A 24517-nucleotide genomic window follows, 5' to 3' on the forward strand; every position below is an offset into this window, starting at 1 on the left:
TTATAGGATAGAATTAAAAGATCTTGATGACTCATTGTGAAAGGGTGAGGGAAAGAGAGGAAGAGGAGATGATTCCAGAAAATATAGCAACATTCAACAAGATAAGAAAGAATTCGGAAGTGGACTTCACAGAATGGATCAAAAGCATCTCAACTGTGCCAAAGTAGGCTTTACACTTTGAGGTCACGGTTGCTGTGTTCCCATGTTTTGATATGAATTTGTGTGCTTTTTAAGCTTACTTCTTTTTTCCTCAAAATCATCATTATAGTGTCTGTGTGGAAACATCTATTGTTTATAAATACATGATGAAGATTTAAAGAGAAGGTTTCAAAGTATATGAGGTCATAAATTTTTTCAACTTAAGCTACTTTAATCTCAGTGCAGCAAATACATGGTTTGGGCTGTTATTACAATGAGATAATCTTTATTTACCAGATGTTTTCAGATATAAGGAAATAAAAAGTACTAACATAACTATCAGTAAGAATTTATTGTCTGCTGTTTAATTCACACATATGCACCAAGCTCTGTGCTAAGTTCTCCTAATATTTTTACTTCTGTAATTACCCTAATTTTACAAATGAGAAAAAAATGATCCAGAGAAAATTTATTTAACCTGCCTGAGGTCAAATCAACTAGTAAGAGACAGACCTGTGATTTAAACCTGGGTGTGTCTACACTCTTGAAAACTCCATCACCCAGACTACACAATGCTTCTGAAGTGACTCTGTTTCTGAAATGGAAAGAAAGAAAAGGTATACCAATGATCTTTGAAAACGTGACAGTCCAATTAGTATATTGCATATGAAAAACAGGGAAAAAAGATGAGACATTCATAAAGCGGTCCTCTCTATGCACTACATAACATCACTATAGAAAAACAGTAAAATAGCTTGAAACCAAAGATGGGGAGTAAAAAAGTCAACCCTCCGAACATTGATCTACAGCACCCTGCTGTCAAACCAGGCCTCCTCCCTTCAGCTGTCAGTTTTCTGGGTCAGTTATGGAGGTAAAATCATTAGTTATATATATTTTTAAATTGCTTATTGAGTATTTTTAAATATTGACAAATTATAATTGCATATATTTATGGGGCATAAAGTGATGTTATAGCATATGTATAAAATGTGAAATGTTTGAATTAAGCTAATTGACTTAATTACATTCTTAATCATTCAACAAGAAAGTACAACTTACATCCATTAAACACACACACACACACACACAAACCCAAAAAACTAAGTATATGCAAGTGATCCCAATAAGGTAAAAAAAAAAAAAATTACATGTTTTCCCTCAACTTACCTCTCAGTCCACATTATATCTATCTCAGGCTGATACCAAAAAGTCCTTTCCCTCTGTTCTCCCGCTGTAAGGAACATGGCTGTGCTTTGGTCAAGAAATAGGCTGAGGTGGACATCCAGGCCAGAGTGACTCAGCGAGTTTGGATCACAAGTGCACAATTCCATGTCTGATGTAAACACAGCTATGTAGCCATAACATGGGAAGGCCATCCCTTGTCCCTAAGCCACTATTGACTGTAAAAGGTATAATCGCCCTGTTGACACTGTGCAGGCATGCTTGCACCCAGAGAAGGAGAGAGAATCAGAGGTGTCCATCTTTGCAGATGCAAGGTGAGAGCCAGGACATAGCTCAGCCTACTCATGCCCAGAGAGGGAAAGAGTTAAGCTGCTGACCCTGAAAACAAGGGAAAGTTGGCCATGCAGCTGTTTGTGGGAGCCAGAGGATTAAGCAGCTGAGATAGGGCAGTGTGAGAAAGCTGTTGGTGAGAGCTACTGCTGAATAAAATCATCTTTCACCTGCCTACGGCCCCCCGAGCATCCTTTCTGCTCATCCACCCACTCCCTTAAGACCTCAACATGGCAATTGGCGTAGTTGTGAACCTGACACCCGCCATCTGCCATTTTCTTTTTCTTCCCCAAAAGTTCTGCCTATCTCTCTACTGCTTAACCTTCTAGTCCAAAGAGGACTAGGAGTCCTCTTTGCTTCCTCCTTCTTTAGGTCTCCTGCTCAGGCTGTCAGTTAATAAGTCCAACCAGCTTTTGCCTGAGGCAACTCATGGGAGAGTACCTTAGGAAAGCAACAGGATGAGGGAGGCAAGTGTGGCTTTTGATCTCATGTGGGTGGGATGAAAATATGCTGACCCTCCAGGTCCCTCATCAGAATGAAGCACAGCAAATCTTTCTCTTGCTGACATTTACCTCCTGTGCTGTATCTGTCTCTTTTCTCCCTCTAACCACAGCTGAATTCTCTTAACCTGAGACCCAGGTGGTGGTGGGTATTATGTCTCCAAACTACCACATTAAATGCTGGAGAAAACTCAGGCAGTAGATGTGTCCCAGATAGAATATGACCTTCCCTGCTTTGTGCATCAGAAAACTAACCAGAAAATGCAATTTTAGAGATGCTTCCTTCCAGCAGTGACTTAGGAAGTTCATTGACATATGCATGAGTGTCTGGCCAGTTAACACTGGGATGAGGCAGCATGAACTAAATTCTCCTTATAATCTGGAAGAATGTATCATGGCCTCCACACTTGAGAAATTATCAGAGGCATATTTGCTGATTAGTGTTACGTAATAATCCTTCCACAATATATTTAAAACTCTCTTGTATTTCAAACTTTCTTTAAATTCTCTTTGCCTAGAATGCAATATTCCAAAAATAGGTAACTTGTCCTGAGTTTTCTGGACACTATGCAAGTCTGGAATTTATAGCAGTGAACTAGATTACTTCATGCTAAATGATAAAACCACCTCAAAACTCATATTTTTTAAAATTCTTTTTTAAATAATTTTTTTCTGCTTAATCTGTAATAACCATTCTTGAATCTGGACACATATCATTTGTATCTACAAATTAATAATAATAAAACACAAACTTTTATTGAGTAGTTTCAGGCATTGTGCTAACCAATTAAAAAAATATATTCTAAACCTTACAATACTTTAAGTAATGAGTAATATTTCCATTCTACAACTGAATAAATAGAAACTGAAAGAGTTGGAGATACAACTTGAGATTACATTGCTATTGACTGTCTAGCCCAGAGCCTAAATTCTAAGCACTGTATCTTACTACTTCCCTAGTGTCTAATTAAGAGAATGCCTAGGATATGTGCTGCCGACTCCATGGACTAGTACTTGCATATTATAGACAGCATTTATATTAGCAACTGCTTCTTGAAAATTCTAAAATGTTTACAAATGCAGTCTTATTTCCTATGATAATTTCTTGTCTTTTAAAAATGTCTCCTTTTTTTCCAGCCGAAATGTAAAACTAGTCTCTCCTAGTTTTACATTTGCAAAATGTTATCTAAGAAATACTTAAAATAAAGGCCATGATACCGCAGAGCAGCTCTGAGACACATCAAAGTGCCCTTGTCAAGAGAACTTAAGTCTTTAGATAACAAAATGATGGCAAGCTCAGCACCAGAAGTTTCAGAATGTGGCTGGAGAAACAGAGATACTATTGTGGTTTTGGAGCCCTCTCCTCCAAGAAAACGTTAGATGTAAACCATTTTTCTGAGTAGAATCCCTTTAATTATTTTTGGTCTTTTCAACATGAAGAAAGTGTATCAATCTAAAAATACCTCAGTGGAAATAAGATAAGAAATCATTATCAATTCTTCCTTGTGGACATACAAGAGTGAATTTACTTCTTGATATTTTGTGATTTTTTTAAAGGAGAATGCACCTTCAGCTCCAGAAGTGTCGTGTCCATAGACGTTAAAAAGTGAAGAGTGCAGGGTTTTCAGTGAAATATGGTAATTTGTTGGCATTGCAGAATTACTTTGTTTTTTTTTTTTTTTTTTTTTTTTTTTTTTGAGACGGAGTCTCGCTGTGTCGCCCAGGCTGGAGTGCAGTGGCCGGATCTCAGCTCACTGCAAGCTCCGCCTCCCGGGTTCACGCCATTCTCCTGCCTCAGCCTCCCGAGTAGCTGGGACTACAGGCGCCCGCCACCTCGCCCGGCTAGCTTTTTGTATTTTTTAGTAGAGACGGGGTTTCACCGTGTTAGCCAGGATGGTCTCGATCTCCTGACCTCGTGATCCGCCCGTCTCGGCCTCCCAAAGTGCTGGGATTACAGGCTTGAGCCACCGCGCCCGGCCCTTACAGAATTACTTTGGATGTACGCTTCTAAATCTCTCTGGCAAGCATAAGGAAACCAAAAGTACAAAATTATGACAGCAAATTATATCAGAACTCTGAAAAGTGTTTTTTACAAACGTAGTGAAATATTTTGAGAAAATGACTTCAAACTTTGTGATTATGCCCTATTTATCCCAGCTGATGAGGCTCTTCATAAAATAGAACAGCAAGTTAAATGATTAACAGTCACAAAATTTTGTCTCATATATAGAGAATTTAAGGGAACATCGATGTGCGTTTTAGAATAGAAGTGTACTTTGTGTACTTGATAAAATAATATGAAATGAAAAGAAAAATTTTACCTCTACCCCTGAAGAGTCTCCAGCTGGGCCTGAGAATTCAATTGACGTAAGACTGATTAACAGGAGAAAAGAATGCAGATTTTTACATGTACATGGAAGCTCCCATAGGAAAATAAAGACCCAAAGAAGTGACAAAATACAGCGTTAATAGACTAGGTTGAGCAAAGAGAGGCAATTGTAAAAAATAATAATAATTAAATCTATCGGAGTTTGCAGGAAAATAAGAGGTTGTTGTGGTTTTTTGTGGTTGTTGTTTGTTTTTTACCAAAGTCTGTTTGTGTGGATTTCTCTTGGCCTCCACTCCCCATCTCTGATGATAAGATGTTTCTTTTCTCCTGGAATGAGGAGGAATTCTTTCCCACGAGTGTTTCTCCTGTCTTTTTCTTGCACTTGCTGTTTTTCAAATGCTTTTCACTCAAAATAATCCTTATGCCAAGTGACGTATTTTGGGATCGCATGCTCTGCCATTCTTCTTCTTTCAATTACAACCTTTAGGGGAACGAAAAGCTATATAAGCATTCATTATTTTGGTTAATAACTTTCACCAGAGATTTATTGTTGATCACATAATGGGGTGAAAAAAAGGTAACTAAAACAAAACTTCCAAGTGGAAGTCAGGAGGTCTCAGTTTTATCCCCGTTCTGAAACACAACTTACTTCTGAGTGCCTCGGGGTGTTTTTTGTTTTGTTTTGTCTTTTGTTGTTGTTGTTTTAGTTTTCAAGTAAAAAAAAGTCACACTTTATAATCTCTAAGATTCTCCTGAACCCTGTGATTCTGTACTACCTTAAAATATCAACATCTGCTCAGCTCTTTTCTAGGACTCCTTACTGCAGTATATTCCTTAGGTATTACTTTACATCTATCAAGAATTCATCCACAAATACTACATGTTAAACCCCTAACAATGTCTCTTAATTTTTTAAAAAATAAAAACTGCTTGGTGGGCATGGTGGCTCACACATGTAATCCCAACATTTTGGGAGGCCGAGGTGGGAGATTCACTTGAGTCCAGGAGTTCAAGACCATCCTGTGCAACATGGTGAGACCTCTGTGTCCAAAAAAAATACAAAAATGAGCCAGATGTGGTGGTGCGTGCTCGTAGTCCCAGTTACTCAGGAGGCTGAGGTGGGAGGATTGCTCGAGCATGGGAGATAGAGGTTGCAGTGAACCAAGATTGCACCACTGCACGCTGCCTCCTTGACAGAACAAAACTGTCTCAAAAAAAAAAAAAGAAAAAAATTTTAAAAATAAAAAGTACTTAAAACATATGCAAAATTCACCTTAAAAACAAACTTTTTGATGAAACTTTTTAAACTTTCCACCAACATTTAGGGGAAAAGATAAACAGATTAATAATAAATCTCTATTTTATATAAATTAACATGTAACAAATTTTATAGTAAATCTGCCCTTAACAGCAAGGACATATTATCCTGATGTTAAATGTGCTTGATAAAGAGAAAATTCCCACTGTTTATTAATTTCATGTATAGAGAAATATGATCCAAAAAATTTCAAAGGTGCCTTCATTATCTTCAACAAACATTTCAAAGGTGACTTCATTAGCGGTCTTATCATTTTTCTGCTGTATGCTCCTCAACACATACGGGCTCAGTTTCTCAGCTACAGTATTAGCTTACATTTTCAATTTAATGCTTAGAATACATGTCCTTTGGCTGTTTCACAGGTCTCAGAGATATGTCAGGATTGTGTAAACTTGATGCCAAGGATGAGACGTCTACATGCACAGCTGAAAGTCAATAAATGTTGACTAACCTTAAATAAATTTTGACAGGCTTAAGTTTACCTTTTTTTGCAAATGTATTTAAAGTTCAGAAATTAACTGATGTGAATTCTATTTACTACTGGAATTTAGTGCTATAAAGCCCTACTAGTCTCTCAGATTATTTTGAAAGGCTGAAAGAAAAATCATACGTTGGAAAAAAATGTTTTTGGAAGACATAAAGCTTTAACAGCTTGCTAAATATTTAAAAGGTAACCCTTATATAAAAGATCAAATACAGAAATAGAAAATAGAGGCACAAACAACTGAGGTACAAATAATAAAGGTATAAATAATTAACTAGAAAGCTTTTTTGAAGGACAAATTAAATGTATAATGAAATAAACATTTTCATAAATGACATGAAAAGATATACAACATATACACACACACACATACACATGCACACACTGTGGTAGTGAAAAGTTCATATTTTTTCCCTAATTGGTCAGTTTCAGTGATTTAAACAAATAATAAACTTGTATTAGAGGACTTTGGAATGTGAAGTGCATATATTTGTATAAATGTGCACGTATGCATGTATGAATAATTTTTACATATCCTTTTAAAAAAAACTATATTTTTAACCCAATTGAGTTGTATCATGCATTTATTGTGAAGTTTCTAAATTCTTAACTGTTAATATTGTAATAAATAGTCTAGTTAATTTTAAACTAAATAGTAATTTACTGATCATTTAAATCTATGTTGCTCACATATTAGATCACTGGAATCCTTTAATGTCACTGAAGTCTGCAGCATTGTGGTACATTGTTATCCTTCTAAATTTACAGTGGCCTATGAAGTCATTATTACACTGTCTCATAATTTTCTTCTCTCCCAGTCATCTTATATACAATTACTCTTACTTTCCAACTGTGAATCTATTTCATGAGTGTATAACCTTTATATTGTGGTATTTAACTTACATAATAACAAGTAATATTTTATAGTGCCAATTAAATTCATAAAAAATCAAGATACACAATTCTTAATGATGGGCAAGTACTGTAAAATGTACATTTTATTCTTCAATACAATGCCATAGTTTTTTGTTCTTCTCATGCTCTTAGAGTAATTATAATTACTTTTGATTTTATTCCTTTGTAGCAAAGGAACAAAAAATAAATAATTTCACATTTCTTGTTTTAAGCATCCAAGTAGAATAAAACTATTAAGTTGAAAAGGGCACATAAAATATTTTTGTTGTATCTTGAAATATTTTTTAAAAAGAGGAATAGTTGAGTGTAAAATATTTTAGATAATCCATTAATATTTTAGCATGAATAAATCAGCTCCAAATGAAAATGCAAAAAATGACCTAAAGCTAACATCCGCATGATTAACTTAGAATCTTTAGCTAAAATACAACATCGTCAATATCCATTGAGACACTTCTGTGGACATTAAGAGAAGCATCAGAATTTGAATTAAAGAAACTGAACACAAAGTGAGCTGGGAAATCTGTGAGAGACTCCAGAAACATGACATTGTGGAAAGGTTTTTGAGATGTAGAGGAGAGGGCATGATTTTAAGCCTTACTTATTCCACTCACAACTACATAGAATGGGTGTATTTCTCTTCAGAACTCACGCACTCACTCACATGTTGTTTCTCTTTGAACCTCTTTCTGTATGTGGACTCTGGGACACCAGGTGCTTTTACCACATTGGCTAATCCTCAGTTCTTGTCACCCAACTCAAACACTTAGTTTGAAATGTCAAGAGGCTTTTACAACATGATATCACTTAGGGAAAATCTAGATTCCAAGGCTTTGCCTATCATTCATCAGCTGAAGAATTCCAAATTTGTATCTCTAATTTTAACCTCACTGTTAATTCTAGAATCATATAATCAACTGCTGTCTTGGAATATCCACATGAATATGTAATTCTCAGTTTTATGCCACTATCAAAATAAAAGTCATAATTTTCCATCCCAAATTTGCACCCTCTCAACACATCAGTATATCATTCTATTATACAACCTCTGTAAACCAGAAGCCAGCAGCTTAGTGTTGATTCCTTCCTTTCCTCATTTCCCAAAATTCACTGTCAGCAAATTCTATCAGTTCTTTGTCCAAGTTCTATCTTAAATCCTTCTGCTCCTTATTCTTTTCACCGTTACCACTTTGTCCCAACTGTCATTTTTCCCTCCTGGACTACTACAATAGCCTTCTCACTGGACTCCTGATTCCAGAATTTGACCATGTGCAAATGATTCACCACTCAGTGGCCACTCCCTTTCTAAAATCCCTTCAATGGCTTCCCGTTGCATTTATAATACAAAGTAAATCAATTGGTTTGACTCATTGGTTCCACATAAATTGTCCTGTATAGCTCTCCCCCTTTATGTCCCCCTACTCACTTTCTGTATCCCATTCTAGGCATATTGACCTGGTTTTGTTTTGTTCTGCTTTGTTTTGTTTGACACAGAGTCTTGCTCTCTCTCCCAGGCTGGAGTGCAAAGGCGCAATCTCGGCTCACTGCAACCTCCACCTGCTGGGTTCAAGCAATCATCCTGCCTCAGCCTACCAAGTAGCTGGGATTACAGGTGCCTGCCACCATGCCCAGCTAATTTTTGTATTTTTTTAGTAGAGATGGGGTTTCGCCATGTTGGCCAGGTTGGTCTCAAACTCCTGACCTCAGGTGATCCACCCACCTCTGCCTCCCAAAGTGCTGGGATTACAGGTGTGAGTCACCACACCCAGCCTGTTTTGTTTGTAAGCTCACAACAGGCAAGCCCTGACTCTACCCTTAGCTGGTTCATTTTAGTCTCTGAATCTCTGCTCCAGGCCTTCCTTGAACACTCTATTCAAATTATTTATCTGGATGGTTTCTTTTTCTCTGTTATATCTACTTTCCTATTTTCTTCTTAGCATTTGTCACAACTTGTAAAAGTCCTATGGGTTTGATTTTTCATTTGTTTATTATATATCTCTCCTCCCCAGAATGGAAGTTCTTTGAGGAATGTAATCTTGTTCATATGGCCAACTCTTTCCAGGAAAGAGATAATTTCCTGGAATATAATAAGCATGGAATAAATACTTCGCCATTACAACCTTAGTTTATTCATTAGTTGAGAGGAAGGAATGTCTACTTCCTAGCGTTCTTGGGAAAGCTAAATGACGTAATGTGGGTATTAGGTATTATCACAGGATCGAGAACATGGGGAATACTCCAGGAATATGATACACAGACCCCAGAGTAAGCAGCCATGATCATGCCTGATCATACAAACATGGCATCTGTAGATCCTGGGGTAGTTCCATGATGCTATAGCTCATTGCTTGGCAAATGATGGGTAAGAAAATTTTCTCATTTTTAAATAATTGAAAAAAAGACAAATAATATTTCATGATACATAAAATTATATTCAAATCTCAGTGCACGTAAAGTTTTTGCAGAACACAGACAAGTTCTATTTACATATTTTCTATGGCTGCTTTCTTGCTCTAACAGCAGCATTGGCTAGGTGTAACAGAAATCCTGTGAACTAGACTGGGCTGTCATGTATAAATGGATTATATCAACTCATTACCTATTTCCTCATAACGTATGGTTCTTTATCCTAATTTTGTTGCTATAGAACTTGAACTTAGCAAATAACATCTGAGTCTTACACTGATTTCAGTGCCCAGTCTGTCTCTACATGTCACTTAATTTGATTTTCACATCAACCATAAGAGATGACATTATTAAAAGGTCACACAGCTTGTAAAATACAGAGCCAGAATTCAGTTTCTGATCTATCTGACTCCAAAGCCTCTTCTTTCATTATATTATTACTGTCTCTTTCATGATTATCTATTAAGTATGTGCTTATTCAATTTGTTCTTTCCTACTCATAGACGTGAATACAGGTTTCCTACCAGCTTGTTGTTAACAGTGCTTAGGACATTCTTGGCAATTTAGCTTAATATATTAATAAAATGATTAAAGATCTCCAGGTGATATAAAGGAATCAATAATTGCAGGTTATACATTTGATAAATATAAAGAAAATCCTAAAGCATACTTAGAGCACAAATCCATGAGCCCATGACTCAAATGACCAGCCTGCACTGAAGAAGCCTGATCATCTAAGATTTTAGGTGATTCTCAAAGATAGAAACTGCCACCTATGTGTAAATCATAGATGCAGGAGGCAGATAAGGGAGGATCCCCAGAGAGTCTCCAACCTGCCCCACAAGTGTTTATATCAGATGCTTTTGTGCAGATGAGGGAACCTGCCCAGGTCCTTGTCTGGACATGCCCTCAACAGACTGGGGGTCCACCTGCACACTGGGAGATCGAGGTGGGGCCACTGGGGATTTGCAGCTTATGCAGAGGGGGACGAGCCTGGCCTCTTCAGCTCATGTGTGTGGTGGCCTGGTGTTCAATCTATGAAGTGGAAGCCCGTTGGCAGGACCCCTTTTTCTCTTTGCTGAGATCTTTCTATTAATATATCCCACATTCCTCATCTTTCACTGTGTCTGCATGTCTAATTTTTCTTGGACATGTGACAAGAACATGAATTTTAGCTGAACTAAGAAGCAAAAAGTCCTGCATCATAACTACTTGGGCAGCATGACCTCCAAAGGTTTTATAATCAAACAGTAGAAAATGGCTTTTAAAATATCAGCTGATTTTCTGAAAGTTAGGAACAGGAATGTCTAACCTTTGCTTTTTCCTCTTCCCACCTAGATCAAATCATATGCCTGAAGATTTTCTGGCCTTTCCACCTGCCACAGAGATTCACAGGCTCTGTATCCTAATACTCTCCTAAGGCCACTTCTTGAACCCTCATGTAGCATATCAGGTAGACCTGTTCGTTTTCACATCCATTTCCATCTCAGCTCCTTGAAGGAGCATCTCTATGGTTTGTACTTATAGGACAATGCCTAACATTTAGCTCTATAAGTGTGTTGTTCTTTTCTTCAGTGTCAACCAACCCAGTACTGACCTGAAAACAATGTTATTTTTTCAGCATTAGAAAATGTCTTATAACAAGTTAATCTTATGAGGTTACAGATAAACACTCAAAGGAAATTGAAACAGATTGACTGTAAGCAGAGATGAGCTGAGCAATGCTACAAAGGCAGACTGAAGGACACTTTCAAAACATACTAGGTGCGTGTTACAGGTTTTGAATTGTCTCCCCTCAAGAGAGATATGTTGAAGTTCCAGTCTCCAGCACCTCAGAAGGTGACCTTATTTGGAAACAAGTTCATTATAGATATAGTTCAGATGAGGTCTGATGGGCGTAGGGCATGTCCTTTATCCAGTGTGACTGGCATCCCTATGAGAAGATGGCCATGTGAAGACAGAGATATGCAAGGAGAATGTCATGTGATGACAAAGGCACAGGTGGGTGTTATATACCTGCAAGTATGGGAATGTTGAAAATTCCCAGCAAACCACTAGAAGCTAGGAAGAGGCAAGGAAGAAACCTGAGGATCCTAGCTCTGCCAATACCTTCATTTTACACTTCTCGTCTCCACAATATGAGACAATACATTTTGGGTATTTGGGACCACTCAGTTTGTGGTACTTTGTTATGGCAGCCCCAGGAAACTCATCCAGGAGGGATGGGTTATTAGGAAAACAAAAGAAAGTAGAAAAACAAAAACAGTCTGTAATACAGATTATATATGTGTGTGTGTGTGTGTGTGTGTGTGTATGTGTATGTATATATATATAATTTTTTTATTTTTTACTTTATGTATTTATTTTTGAGATGGAGTCTTGCACTCTGTCACCCAGGCTGGAGCACAGTGGTGCGATCTCGGCTCACTGCAACCTCTGCCTCCTGGCTTCAAGTCATTCTCCCACCTCAGCCTCCTGAGTAGCTGGGACTACAGGCACACACCATCACACCTGGCTAATTTTTGTATTTTTAGTAGAGACCAGATTTCACCATGTTGGCCAGGATGGTCTCAAACTCCTGGCCTCAAGTGGTCTGTCTGCCTCAGCCTCCCAAAGTGCGGGGATTATAGTCATCAGCCACCACACCCAGTCTTATATTTAATAACAATGTTAATAATAATAAAATAACTTTCTCTCTCTCTCTTTTTTTTTTTTTTTTTTTTTTAGATAGAGTCTCACTCTTGTAACCCAGGCCCGAGTGCAGTGGCATGATCTCAGTTCACTGCAACTTCCACCTCCGAGGTTCAAGCAATTCGCTTGCCTCAGCCTCCTGAGTAGCTGCGATTACAGGTGTGCACGACCTTGCCTGGCTAAATTTTTTGCAGTTTTAGTAGAGACAGGTTTCACTATGGTGACCAGGCTGATCTCGATTCACCATGCTGACCAGGCTGATCTTGAACTCCTTACCTTGTGATCCACCTGCCTCAGCCTCCCAAAGTGCTGGGATTACAGGCGTGAGCCACCACGCCTGGCAATAAAATAACTTTCATTGTTGGAGGACACTCCAGTTGTCATTTTATGATCAGGAACTGCTTTCATACATTATAGCCTTCAATTTGCCCAACAGTTCAGTGGACTGATATTACAATGGCTGTGCAGGTAAACTTTAACAATGGACACTTTGGTGGGCTCAGGAGGATCCCTAGTTGAGCATTTGCTAGTTTCTGTGGTGTAACTGTTCCCAACATGACACGTTGAGCACAGCCTTAGTGATATCAAGTAGCTCATAAAATTCCCCACAAATTTAACACTTACTCTCATTGGTCAGTGCAAACCGGCTCCATCATACCACAGGATAGTATTAACTCTCTCTATTTAATTGATAAGTAAACTAAATTCATCATGATTAAATAACTTGCCCAAGAGCATCAGTGTCAAAGGTGACAGCCCAGTGAAAAACTAAAACAACTGACCATAAAGATACTGCAGGATCCCAGATTCACCCAGAGCCTGTGACAACCATGAAAGTTTGTGCGGGGTGTCTGTGCAGTCTTATTTTCAGCAGCATCATTTTCACCACAAACACAGATGTATCATCATGGGCACAATACGTTTTGCTTTTCTATCTAATAAATATATAGAAAAAGTCACAATAACTTATTTTGGCCGGGCACAGTGGCTCATGCCTGTAAACTCAGCACTTTGGGAAGCTGAGGCGGGTGGATGATGAGGTCAGGAGTTTGAGACCAGCCTGACCAACATGGGTGAAACGCGTCTCTACTAAAAATACAAAACTTAGCTGGGCATGATGGCGGCTGCTTGTAATCCCAGCTACTCAGAAGGCTAGGAGAATCACTTGAACCGGGGAGGCAGAGGTTTCAGTGAGCCACGATCATGCCATTACACTGCAGCCTGGGTGACAGAGTGAGACTCCATCTCAAGAAGAAGGAGAAGGAGAAGGAGAAGGAGAAGAAGAAGAAAAAAGAAAAGAACTCACAATAACTTATCTCAAAAAAGAAATAAAAATATATTACTGAACATTCTTGATACATTACACTTGGCAGGGTCCAGCAAAGCCAAGGAAAATCAGATCCTATGCTTCTGGCAAGACTTCAACTCTGTCCCAATTTCCTTATTCTGTCTGCACAAACTTGTTACAGTTTACAGCATTCTTCTTCATATAACTCTGGTGCCATTCCACATGAAAGCACACATTACCTGAGAATATCAGTGTCAGAGTGGTGTGATAACATTCTCTGCAACCTCTCATTTGTAACTTCTGCCACACATTGAACCCCTGAGAGTTACGTTATTATGAAGTAATTTAGGCTGGACAGTAAATTCAGTAATCTTAGTCTGTGCCACCCCATCTATCCCAACAAACATATAGTTAAATAAAAATGGTGTGATTATGAACACAGCTTCAAGAAAAGTCTCAAGATCCCCTGCCATCCAATTGTAGTTCCTAAGCGGCCCCTTTCAGCCCATCATAGAATTTCTGAACAACCGTTGGTCCTTGATTTGGTACTGAGCCTATATTTAGGGTGTAAGGCATTCTGCTACAAGATAAAATTGGATCTTCTAGTGAATACTGATATTGGCTATTTTAAAACTTATTAAGATAGCATCAGATCAACTTCTTGTTCATACTCAAGGATGGGTGTTTAGAAAAAAATAACAGAAATAATTTTTCGGAAGACATCTGTCTTAGTCTGTTTTGTGCTACTCCAACAAAAATACCTGAGACCGGGTAATTTATAAAGAACAGAAATTGATTTCTCACCATTCTGGAATTTGGAAAGTCCAAAATCAAGGCACCAGAATTTGGTTTAGTGAGGGCCTTCTTGCTACCTCCTCACATGGAAGAAGGCAGAAGGGCAATCTAGCCAAATGTTGTGTGAAGCCTCTTTTAAAAGGCCCTTAATCCCCAAATGAGGGAGCAGACCTCTTGGCTTAAACATCTCTGAAAGGCTTCACTTCCTAATACTATTATATTGGCAACACCTGAATTTTGAAGCGACTATATTCAAACCATAGATGCACCGTTCCTTTTTCTTTCAATAGGAAGTCTGATGCAGGGACTAATATGCATTCATTGTATTTATTATAATCTGTGAATCATCTATTATTGCATTTCATTTCTTTGTTTCATGATAAGAATAATATAAAAGCCTAGCATATCAGTGTATATATTACTACACATAGTTAATTTTCCAGTTCATGCAGGACTCATCAGAAAGCCTAAAAACAACCCTGTACAAACCATCAGGAGAATAAATGGTTTCAAAACCTTTACATTTTAACGGACAGCAGGAACACACCCTTGCTTCAAAATACCAATTTCCAACTTCTGATAGAGATTAAGATCTCTGAGCTGTCAATGACAATTAGAGGGAGAAAAAGAAGCTGAAGTGTATGACTGTCAAAAGGAGAAGATTAACTCAGGTTCATAAGTTTACTCTAGTTTGCACAGAAAGATCAAATGACGAGGCCCCTAGCCATTCTAAGCAACAAGTAAAATATAATATGATTGGTCTTTTGTTGTGAAGGCAAACAGATCCAATCACTTCTACAGAGCAAGTACACAAGTAGGGTCCATGAAGATAAACAGTACTGGGTTACATTCGCTGGGCCTGTGGAAGGTTCCCTACGCTGTTTTTCACAAAAGCACTAGGATGCTTGCATGGTTCAATTCTTGTCTTTCCTAGCACTTTGTAATTTGTAATTAAATGCAAACTTTTGTTAGTTTTTCCTTCTCTGTCCCTCTGCTGACAGTGGTGTTTCATTCATCTTTGCAAAGGTAATACTCTCCATGGAGTCATTTGTCTGTTTTTTGTTTGTTTCTTTCTTTTTTTTTTGAGACAAAGTCTCACTCTGTCACCAGGCTGGAGTGCAGTTGTCCAATCTCGGCTCACCGCAACCTCCACCTCCCAGTTTCAAGTGGTTCTCCTGCCTCAGCTTCCCGAGTAGCTGGGACTACAGGCGCCCGCCACCATGCCCAGCTAATTTTTGTATTTTTAGTAGAGACGGGGTTTCACCATGTTGGCCAGGATGGTCTTGATCTCTTGACCTTGTGCTCTATCCGCCTTGGCATCCCAAAGTGCCGGGATTACAGGCGTGAACCACTGTGCCCAGCCAGAGTCATGTGTATTTAAAGGAACGAATGAAAAATCTAAGCTTTCAGTAACAATAGTCTCGACAATGATACTGTCACTCTTTCCCTTTCAGAGACAATTGTGTTATTGCTTCTAAAATGCTGATAGCTACTATTTATTAAGACAGAAGTTTAAATTTTGCTTTATCTTATTTTGTCCCCATGACCAACCTATGTGACAGATGTAATATTTTGAAAATTTTACTAATAAACCAAAGTTACCAATTATAGAACTCTCTGAATTAGATATTCTATAATAATCAAATTGGGCATCATTTTTAAACTCTTCAATTTTGGATTCAAGTAATAATTGACCAGGCTCAGTGGATCATTCCTGTATTCCAGTGCTTTGGGAGGCTGTGGCAGGATTACTTGAGGCCATGAGTTTGAGACCAGCCTGGGCAACACAGAGAGACCCCATCTCTACAAAAAGTAAATGTTAGCCAGCTGTGACGGCATGCACCTGTAGTCCTAGCTACTCAAAAGGCTGAGTTGGGAAGATCGCTTGAGCCTAAGAGTCCAAGGCTGCAGTGAGCTATGGACATGCCACTACACTCCAGCCTGGGTGACAAAGCGAGACCTTGTCTCTAAAAAAAAAAAAATTGTTGGCTCCATTCCTCACTAGCATGACCTCGAATATCATGCTAGAGAGCATAATCCCCTATACTTCATTTTTCTCATCTATAAAATATGGAAAGAAAGTGCCTACCTCATCAGTGTTTTATGAACTAAAATAAATAATGCATATAAAACACTTAAAAGCCTGTGCCTGGCACGGGCACAAGGTAAATGCCAGTATGTGGAATTACTCTCTATTTCATATCCACATTTTCCGAACTGAAAACAACTTTCCATTTTGCCTTATGTTAGTTTTTTCCCCTTTTTGATTACTTACCCAGGAGAGGATTCCTTACTCATCAATGCGTTGTGTGTGGCTAGAAGGGCTGAATACCATACTTGTGAAAAACCACAAAGAATTATGCTCTCAGCATTGACCAGATCAGGAAAAACAAAAAGAATTATACTCAACCATACAAGAACCTGAAAAGGAGGGCCTGGAAAGCATGGTCACCTTGAGCCTTTACAGAGGAATTCATCCAACCCTTCCTCATTCTTGAAATTGAGGTGGACCATCTGAGACCATTCAGCTCTCTTCATTTTCAGAAATAAGCTGTTCCATTGTACACAGTTAGAGAAATAAAAGACAGCTGTCAAATAATATCTCATATCAAATAACAAGATGCACAATGATCACAAAAGAAGAACAATTAGCCTTTGTCCGAAATCTACAGGTTGCCACTGCAGATTGAGCTGGCTCTACAGGCTCATGGATTCAGAAAGATTAGTTCATTGTTTAGGTCTCTTGTTGTCATAAAAGCACCTGGTAATGTCAGCATTTTTCAAAAATGTTATGAAATACTTGGCTGGTTTCTTTGTGGATCAATGAGCAGTCTGGCTCACACAGAAAAAAAGCATCACTTTGTGATGAGGAAGTGCATTCTGGGTTGGGTTTGGCATGACTTTAGGCTTAAACCCAACCATCTCTGAAAACGTCAAATTTTATTCTTGCAAAAAAGCAAATGTCTGTCGGCAAAAGAGGGGTTATAATAAGAAGACAGAGAGGAAGGAAAGCTTGGGAAAGAGATGTCATATTATGAGCTGCCTTAATGCAGTAAATGGCCGGGTGTTCTGTGGCCTGCATTCCTTTGACAAGGCCTGCTCAGACATCCCATGACCTAGATTCATTCTTTTTATGTTGATGTCATCTTAACCAGAAGCCAGATCTTGATTTGCTCTATAAAATATATCCGGCTTGAGTTGTTTCTGCCAGGAACCACAGTTTCCATTTTGTTTTTGAACTCAGTGGATCTCTGATTGTATTTTCTTTTCTAGGACTATCCCAATTTGACAAATCATGAATTCTCATTTGAGGTTTTTACCAAAAAGAGTGTTTGAACAGTTCAGTTCATCTGTCTATGAAGTTATGATCAATCAATTTTCAAACTTGCCAGCGATTTATATGCTTTTTGAAATCGTATGTAGCCTAGTACCATATGGAAAGAACCATGTCTGTCTGTATATGAGAATATTTAATCCTTTGCCTTTATTTGAGGTATTTTAAATGCTCTTTGTAAACCCACATTTGGGAAAATAAATAGCATAGATGCTGCCTTTAACAGAGCACTTACTCCCACATTCAAAATACCTTTTAGAGAACACTCTATTAAATGAAACAAGGCTTACACTCTTTTGACATTTGCAGAAAGGCTATTATAGCATGTGAAGTTCCCTTGGTATTCCTAGACAATTAATCTTAATTACTTTTACCAGTTAAGAAGATCATCTGTAAGGACATTTGATTTAAAGGAGTCACAGTTCCTCTGGTGTTCATTTTTATTGGGTAAAACATGTAGATATTGCTTCTTGGTCAAATATGGTGTCCCCGTGACTTACAATTAAACTGATGATTTCTCTTTGTCTTCCTTTGCTTTATAGGAGCCAAAATAATGCAGCTTCACTTCTGCTTAATGGATAGAAGACTATGCTATTTTTGCTGCACCCAGAGATAAATTTATTGGTTTTGGAGTACCTTCACTGATGCCAGGTCTCATAACTTCAAAAAATATTACTAAGTTAAAGCGAATTGAAGCAATGAAAGTCAGAGTAAGGCGGGGGGTTCGAAGTTGCAAGCAATTTACTTTCTCTAAATGTGACTGTTCATTTGTTTTAGAAAAAGCTACCCAAACCAGCACTTTAAATATTCAAACACAGACTTCAAACATGCACCTTTTTATGGGAAGGTGGAGAGATCATTATTAACCTGAATGCAGATATCTTAGAATGAGATGTTTGGTGCTCTCTTTAGTAATAAAAATTTTTGTAGGTAAGCTTGGGAAACACAGCGAGACCTAGTTTCTACTGAAAACAAAAACCAGAAAACAAAAAGAAAAGAAGAAATTACCTGGGCATGGTGGCATGCACCCACAGTCCCAGCTACTCAGGAGACTGAGGGAGGACGCTCCCTTGAGCCCAGAATTTCAAAGCTGTAGTGAGCTACAATTGCGCCACTGCATTCCAGCCCAGGAGACAGAGCAAGACCGTGTCTCAGAAAATATATACATATATAGTAGGTAGTTTAGAGATGACCATATCATAGAACATAGAGTGATTTTGCTTTTTGATGTACAAGGGTGGAGTGTAAAGGATGGGAATAAAAAATGTTTCCTGAGTTGGATTTAAACCCATAGATCTCAGGTATGACTGCAGACTGTGTTACCAAAGTGAACTGGGGTCAACCTGCCTGGCACAGCAAAACTAAACCCTGATATCAGGACTGCCATGACAGAAGGCGAGGCATTTATCGCAGGGCACCAAGCAAGGAGAATTAGGCAGTTTATTCTTAAGAGCTGATCTGAATGGCTTACAGGTAAGGGCTTTTTAAGGGAGTGGAGGTAGAGGTTACAGGCAAAGTCATACATCAACACATGGAGGCTGCATGTTGGTTTGACCTCTTGAAGTGGGAGCCCGCAGGCCAGAAGTAGACTCAAAGATTTTCTGATTTGCAATTGGATAAGGAAGTGAAGCTTTGTCTAAAAATTGGGGATAACAGAAAAAAATGTTAGCTCTGGCTGGTGGGCATGACCTCCTCCAGGCCCCTTAGAAAGAAATCTAGAACAAAGAACGGTGATCAGAGTTCTGTCCTCAGTTTCCCCCTCATCTGAGGTCTGTGTGCCAGTGGATCTCTTCAGTGGGGAATCCAGGTTCTCAAAGACAATTCAGGGACATGTGTTAAGATGTTACCTTTAGTTTCTACAGGAGAACCAAACATCTTGTGACCTTAACTTCCTTGGCTATTGTTTTAAGCTATTGTTACCTTTTAGCTTATTAAGTTGCTCATTTACTTCTCAGGTCCAGCTAGGTGCCTGGAATTTCACTTAGAGGAATCCAAGATTTTTCTTTATTTCCATGCTTGGGGGTCCCACAGGCCCCTAAGAGGGGTTCCTGTTCTGTCTCAATTAGAATCACTTGGGAGCTTATAAAATACATCCAAGCCCATGCAGCACCTCTGGAGGTTCTGAACCCTTGGGTCGGATAGGTGTGAACATCTGGAAGTCCAGATACTAAAGGACTTGGGATGGCCAGTCTGAAGAAGTGCTGCCAGACTAAGGGAACTGCGGTCCGAGTTTCCCACTTGGATCTCCAGTGCACCTGTGAACTGGCACATGAAGTAAGAGCCAACACCAAATTTCAACTAACCCCTCACCCACCTATCCACACAAACTCCAAACCAATACCAGCTTCAGGGAGTAAAGTGGCAAAGCTTTTAAACCTAAAGTGACCCCAAGCTGGGGGAATGAAGGAGTATTCCATTGGACAAAAACCGAAATGATAATATTAAGATGAGACTATTTAATCATGTAAATGAGTCTGTTCTTGTGACTGAAAGGAATCAGAAAGGTCAAGGCCCTGTCTGAAGTTTCATCTAGGAGAGAGTTGGATCATTAGGTTGTGAGGTCTTAGACCAGAGTTATTTATTCGTGCCTTTTTCCATTGCACATAGAGGAAGAATGTTTGTTCTCATTTCAGTATTCAACAGGACTTCTGTAAGGATCAACTAGATAGCTGTAGAATCTGAGAAATGATGCTATTGTCTCACAAAGCAAGGAAAACCCAACCATATTAGGTTCTGATGTTTAGCCCAGTGTATTATTTAACAAAACTTTAAGGAAATTCCTGAGTGAGAGTAGAGACAGTGGAAACCAAAAGAAGCCTTAGGCACTGGGGAAAGTACCGATGGAAGCCATGATAAGAAACAGATACCGAGGGTCAAAAAACTCTAAAAATTTAACCAACTAAGGGAATAAATGTGATGGTTGACCAAAGACAAGATGCTTGTGCTCTGGTCCTCTTTCCTGTTGTTTAGAGGATTCTGGCTGGGGATGGGGATGTGGGGAAATGTGTGGGGAGGGGTCAGGGTCATTTTCCATAGATGTATATTCAGTGATATTGTCATTTTCGTTCAAAAAGTATCTATTACAGTCTATAAATTTGAAATATACATAAGTTCATATTCAGTTTTGTTTTTAAGAAAAATAACTTGCCTTTGATTTGAAGCATGAAAAAACTAATATAATTTTTCTTTTCTAACATTTGTAGTTTAGGATAGTTTATTTTGATTTTCATTTCTGTCCCCATTGTAGCTACTCAGAAGGTCTTTAGGATGTCTAGGCTGGAGAAAAAGTAACCTTTATAAAATGGGATGGAATCAATAGTAATGTCATAGATAATTTCAAATGCTGGATTAATTTTTTAAGGTTGATTTATAACCAGAAAAAAAAATCTAGAGAAACCCAGGAAATCAGGGTCTTTACCTCACTCAAACACTTTCCATTTTCTTAAGAATGGGGAAAGATGATATGTGTGGGTCTAGAGACAGCAAATGTAATGAGACAAGAGTGGTTTTCCTGTCCAAGGATGCAAACCTCTCCCAGTCTTTTGTAATAACATAGTAAATTATGGTTTTTAGGGAGCAATGAATGAGTGGTAGCAGAGGAAACTCCTGAAGGATGTAGTAATAGCATTGGAACAAGAAAATTGAATGGCAGCAGACAGTTTTGTTACAACGCTCCCCCCACCACACACACCATAAAGAAGAATCTGTTTCAAGAAACTTTTTGTTTCTGGAATTTGAAATATTTCCTCCTAATCCCCAGGGAATCCACATTATTATTACTGTATTAACATCGTTTACATTCATGATTTTTTTTTTTTGCCCTCCTTGAAGCTCAAGGGGATTTAATAACCTTAAATTAGCCAAAACTAATAATCCAAAATGCCAACATGAAGACATGGCAACTCTGCTGTTCCAAGTTCCTGAGGAAATATATATCCCTGGGCCATTAAATTTCCTTTACTCTTGAGGTTTGAAGGGGCTATGGAAAATTGCAAGGTTTTGCAATTCTTTACAGTTCTGGTTCTAACAATATCTGTAGTCCCCATCTTGCAGTTTTTTTTTTTTTTTAATCAACATTGAGACTTTGCATAGAAACCTGTCTTCACTTCTTCACTTCCAGATTCTTACAGACCTCCTCAGGGGAGTGAAGCCAGTAATTATCTACTTCATAGATAAATGAGGAATGTTCTTATCTCTTCCCACTGGATAGCTGATAGAGATGCTTGAGGTACTGGTGTTACAGAAAACTAGAGCTGGTCAGTAGTTAAAATGGTAAAAATAGATTTTATTCAGGAACAACTGCAATAGAGGAAAATAGACCTTAGTAAAAACTCAGCTCAATATTACAAAGATAACAAGGACCACTGGAGATTTATAACCAAAGAATAGGTTGTGAGGGGAGGATGTTCAGCGGATAATAAAATTATTAAGAGGTGACATCAAGGGCAGAGGGAATTCTTGCTAAACTTAGTTAACAGAATTTTTGCTAAAGGAAGGTCAGAGTGATCAGATATCATTGGGGGATGGTGAGAAATGAAGAATTTGATATTGAGGGGGTAGCAGATATCAAGGGTAGGAGATACTCTAAACTGACTTAGCAGGATTCTTGCTAAAACTGAGTGATGTAGGCCCAACAGGCCCAATAGGATTGACACTGAAGCCCACGGTCCAGGCCTAGTTGAGAAGAAGGCTCAGAGGAGCTGACTGAAGTTTGATTAAGGAGAAAGACTTTGCCTGTGGGAAGAAAACAGACAGGAGTCAGGGAATCTGGATGTTAGTCCTCTCCATGTGGGGGCTAGGAGAAGACTCCCAGCCATATGATTCCAGTTCTTCCCCTGTCATTCGGGTGAAAATGACCAAATTGGATAAAAAGGATGGGATGGATTAAATATCCATTCAATTTTCCAGTGATTCTGATGGTTGCTCAAGCCAACTGAAGTACCTCTAGGATATTTGATATATCTCCTCTGCCCCCTCACTCCTGCCCCATGACAGGCCTCTTTCTATGAAATTTCTCCAGTTATCAGAGACCTCCTATTTTACCCATCTGGCAAACCTACTCAGCAAGAAATTTCACCAACACTTTGATCTACTCAGGGAAGTACTAGAGAAGAAACTTCTGTCAAGGGAAGTAGTCATAAACTTGATTCAGCTTTCTGGGAAATAAACTGTTCTCCAATCTGGCTTTGCCTAACTTTTTATTCCAACCTCATCCTTTGACTGTTTCTCAAACTGGTCAGAGTTGGTAGGAAATAACAAGTATGATTAATGAGTACTCCTTAAAACCAAAAATAACAAGAGAAGATTTTTGCTAATGTTCTTTCCTCTTGTTGTGCTCCTCTTGCCAAGGATGAAACCCATGAACAGTCCTTTGGCAAATGCATGGTGTCAATTGAAAACAGAGCTGGTTTGAAGCATCTACCCAACAGAGCAAATCTACCATCACCTTAAAACAGCACCAACAGCCGTGCCTTTCTGTACTGACAAGCCAGCCTTATTATCTTTATATATGTAGGAAAAGCTTGCTATCAATACATAGAAGTCTAAGAAATACGGAGAGAATTCAAGATTCCATTGGAATCTATTATTATTGAATAAAATCTCAAATCTAGATTTTTTTTACATTAAGTGAAGAAACACATTTAACTACCCACCAGGTTAATGTAATATATATTACTTGCATGCCTTAAAATTTCTCTAGGAGCATAAGGTAAAAATTTATTTTGAAAATTCTAATTTGCATTGCTAATTTTTCAAAAGATGTATATTTTGTTAACACTACCGATGTTAACGATGAAAATGTTTATTTAATGCTGTAAAAGAGCACTCAAGAAAATGCCTAATTTCTAGGAAGAAATGGGTTCTAAAAATAAAATCAAATGTATGCCTAAGATCTTTTTGAATTAGGTTATTAAAGTGGTACAGTATATTTTGTCCCAAATATCTTTGATGATTTCCAATCGGTGATTACATCTTTGCTTCTTCTGTTTCTATTTGTGAAAAATGCAGAAACGAGTTATAACCAAGACAAAGAAATTTCAAATGCAACAGAGAAACTCCATAGGAGGTCTTTTGGGCATAACTTAGCCTTAAACTGTGCCACCCAGATCAGTAAGGCATCTCTGTTATTCTGAAATTTGTGTGCTTGGAAACTTCAAGAAAAAAAAAGCTTTTTATTTCTGGGGTTGAGACTGTTAACAGGAAACAAGAGTTCAGCTACTAGAAAAGCACTTTTTTTTTCTGACACAAATTTTGCCTTTGTGCCTTGATTGACAGCCATCCCACTGTCTATAAACAATCTACGAGTTACCCCAAATCACCATTCAGTTCCTGCCTCCAACATTTAAACATCGAGTGGTTTTGCGCTCAATAAAATTCCTTTTCATTTCGCCCTAGGTTGCCATGTCTCTTCAAACAGAGACAGAAAAGCCGTGGTCTGTGTCAGACGGATTTTAATTTTCAGTCCTCATCCATTTGGGGGAACTAGACACAGGCAAACAGACTCTAGCCCAAAGCCTAGCAACCTGTAGTTTAAACAGCCAATGCATATGAGTCCCGGGATGGGGGCCTGGACCTGTTCACACATGAATAAAGAAGATTAAGATTTCCTTTCAAAGACGTGAAACCTTTTTGACAGCCAGTGTCAACAGCACTGTCTGCCTTCAATGTGAACCAGTCTTCTAGCACAGATTCCCACAGGGAGGTCCTGCTGATTAGCATGCTCGACACCACCCTTCCATGTCGGTATTTAATTGAAGAATAAGGGTGTAAAGTTTTGCAAACTCTTACTTGTCCACAAAGAAAGGG

At 38.5% G+C, this 24517-nt stretch overlaps 1 long non-coding RNA gene across 1 annotated transcript in view; it reads left to right on the forward strand.

Annotated features, from left to right (window-relative positions):
• LOC105483615 (uncharacterized) overlaps window positions 1-24517 on the forward strand; it is a 185226-nt gene that overhangs the window by 154055 nt on the left and 6654 nt on the right. The window contains exon 4 of the long non-coding RNA XR_988435.2: window positions 18253-18361. This is a non-coding gene — a long non-coding RNA (uncharacterized lncRNA). The remainder of the gene's footprint in view (window positions 1-18252; window positions 18362-24517) is intronic.

Source organism: Macaca nemestrina, chromosome 8, assembly GCF_043159975.1.
Source record: "Macaca nemestrina isolate mMacNem1 chromosome 8, mMacNem.hap1, whole genome shotgun sequence".
NCBI lineage: Eukaryota > Metazoa > Chordata > Mammalia > Primates > Cercopithecidae > Macaca > Macaca nemestrina.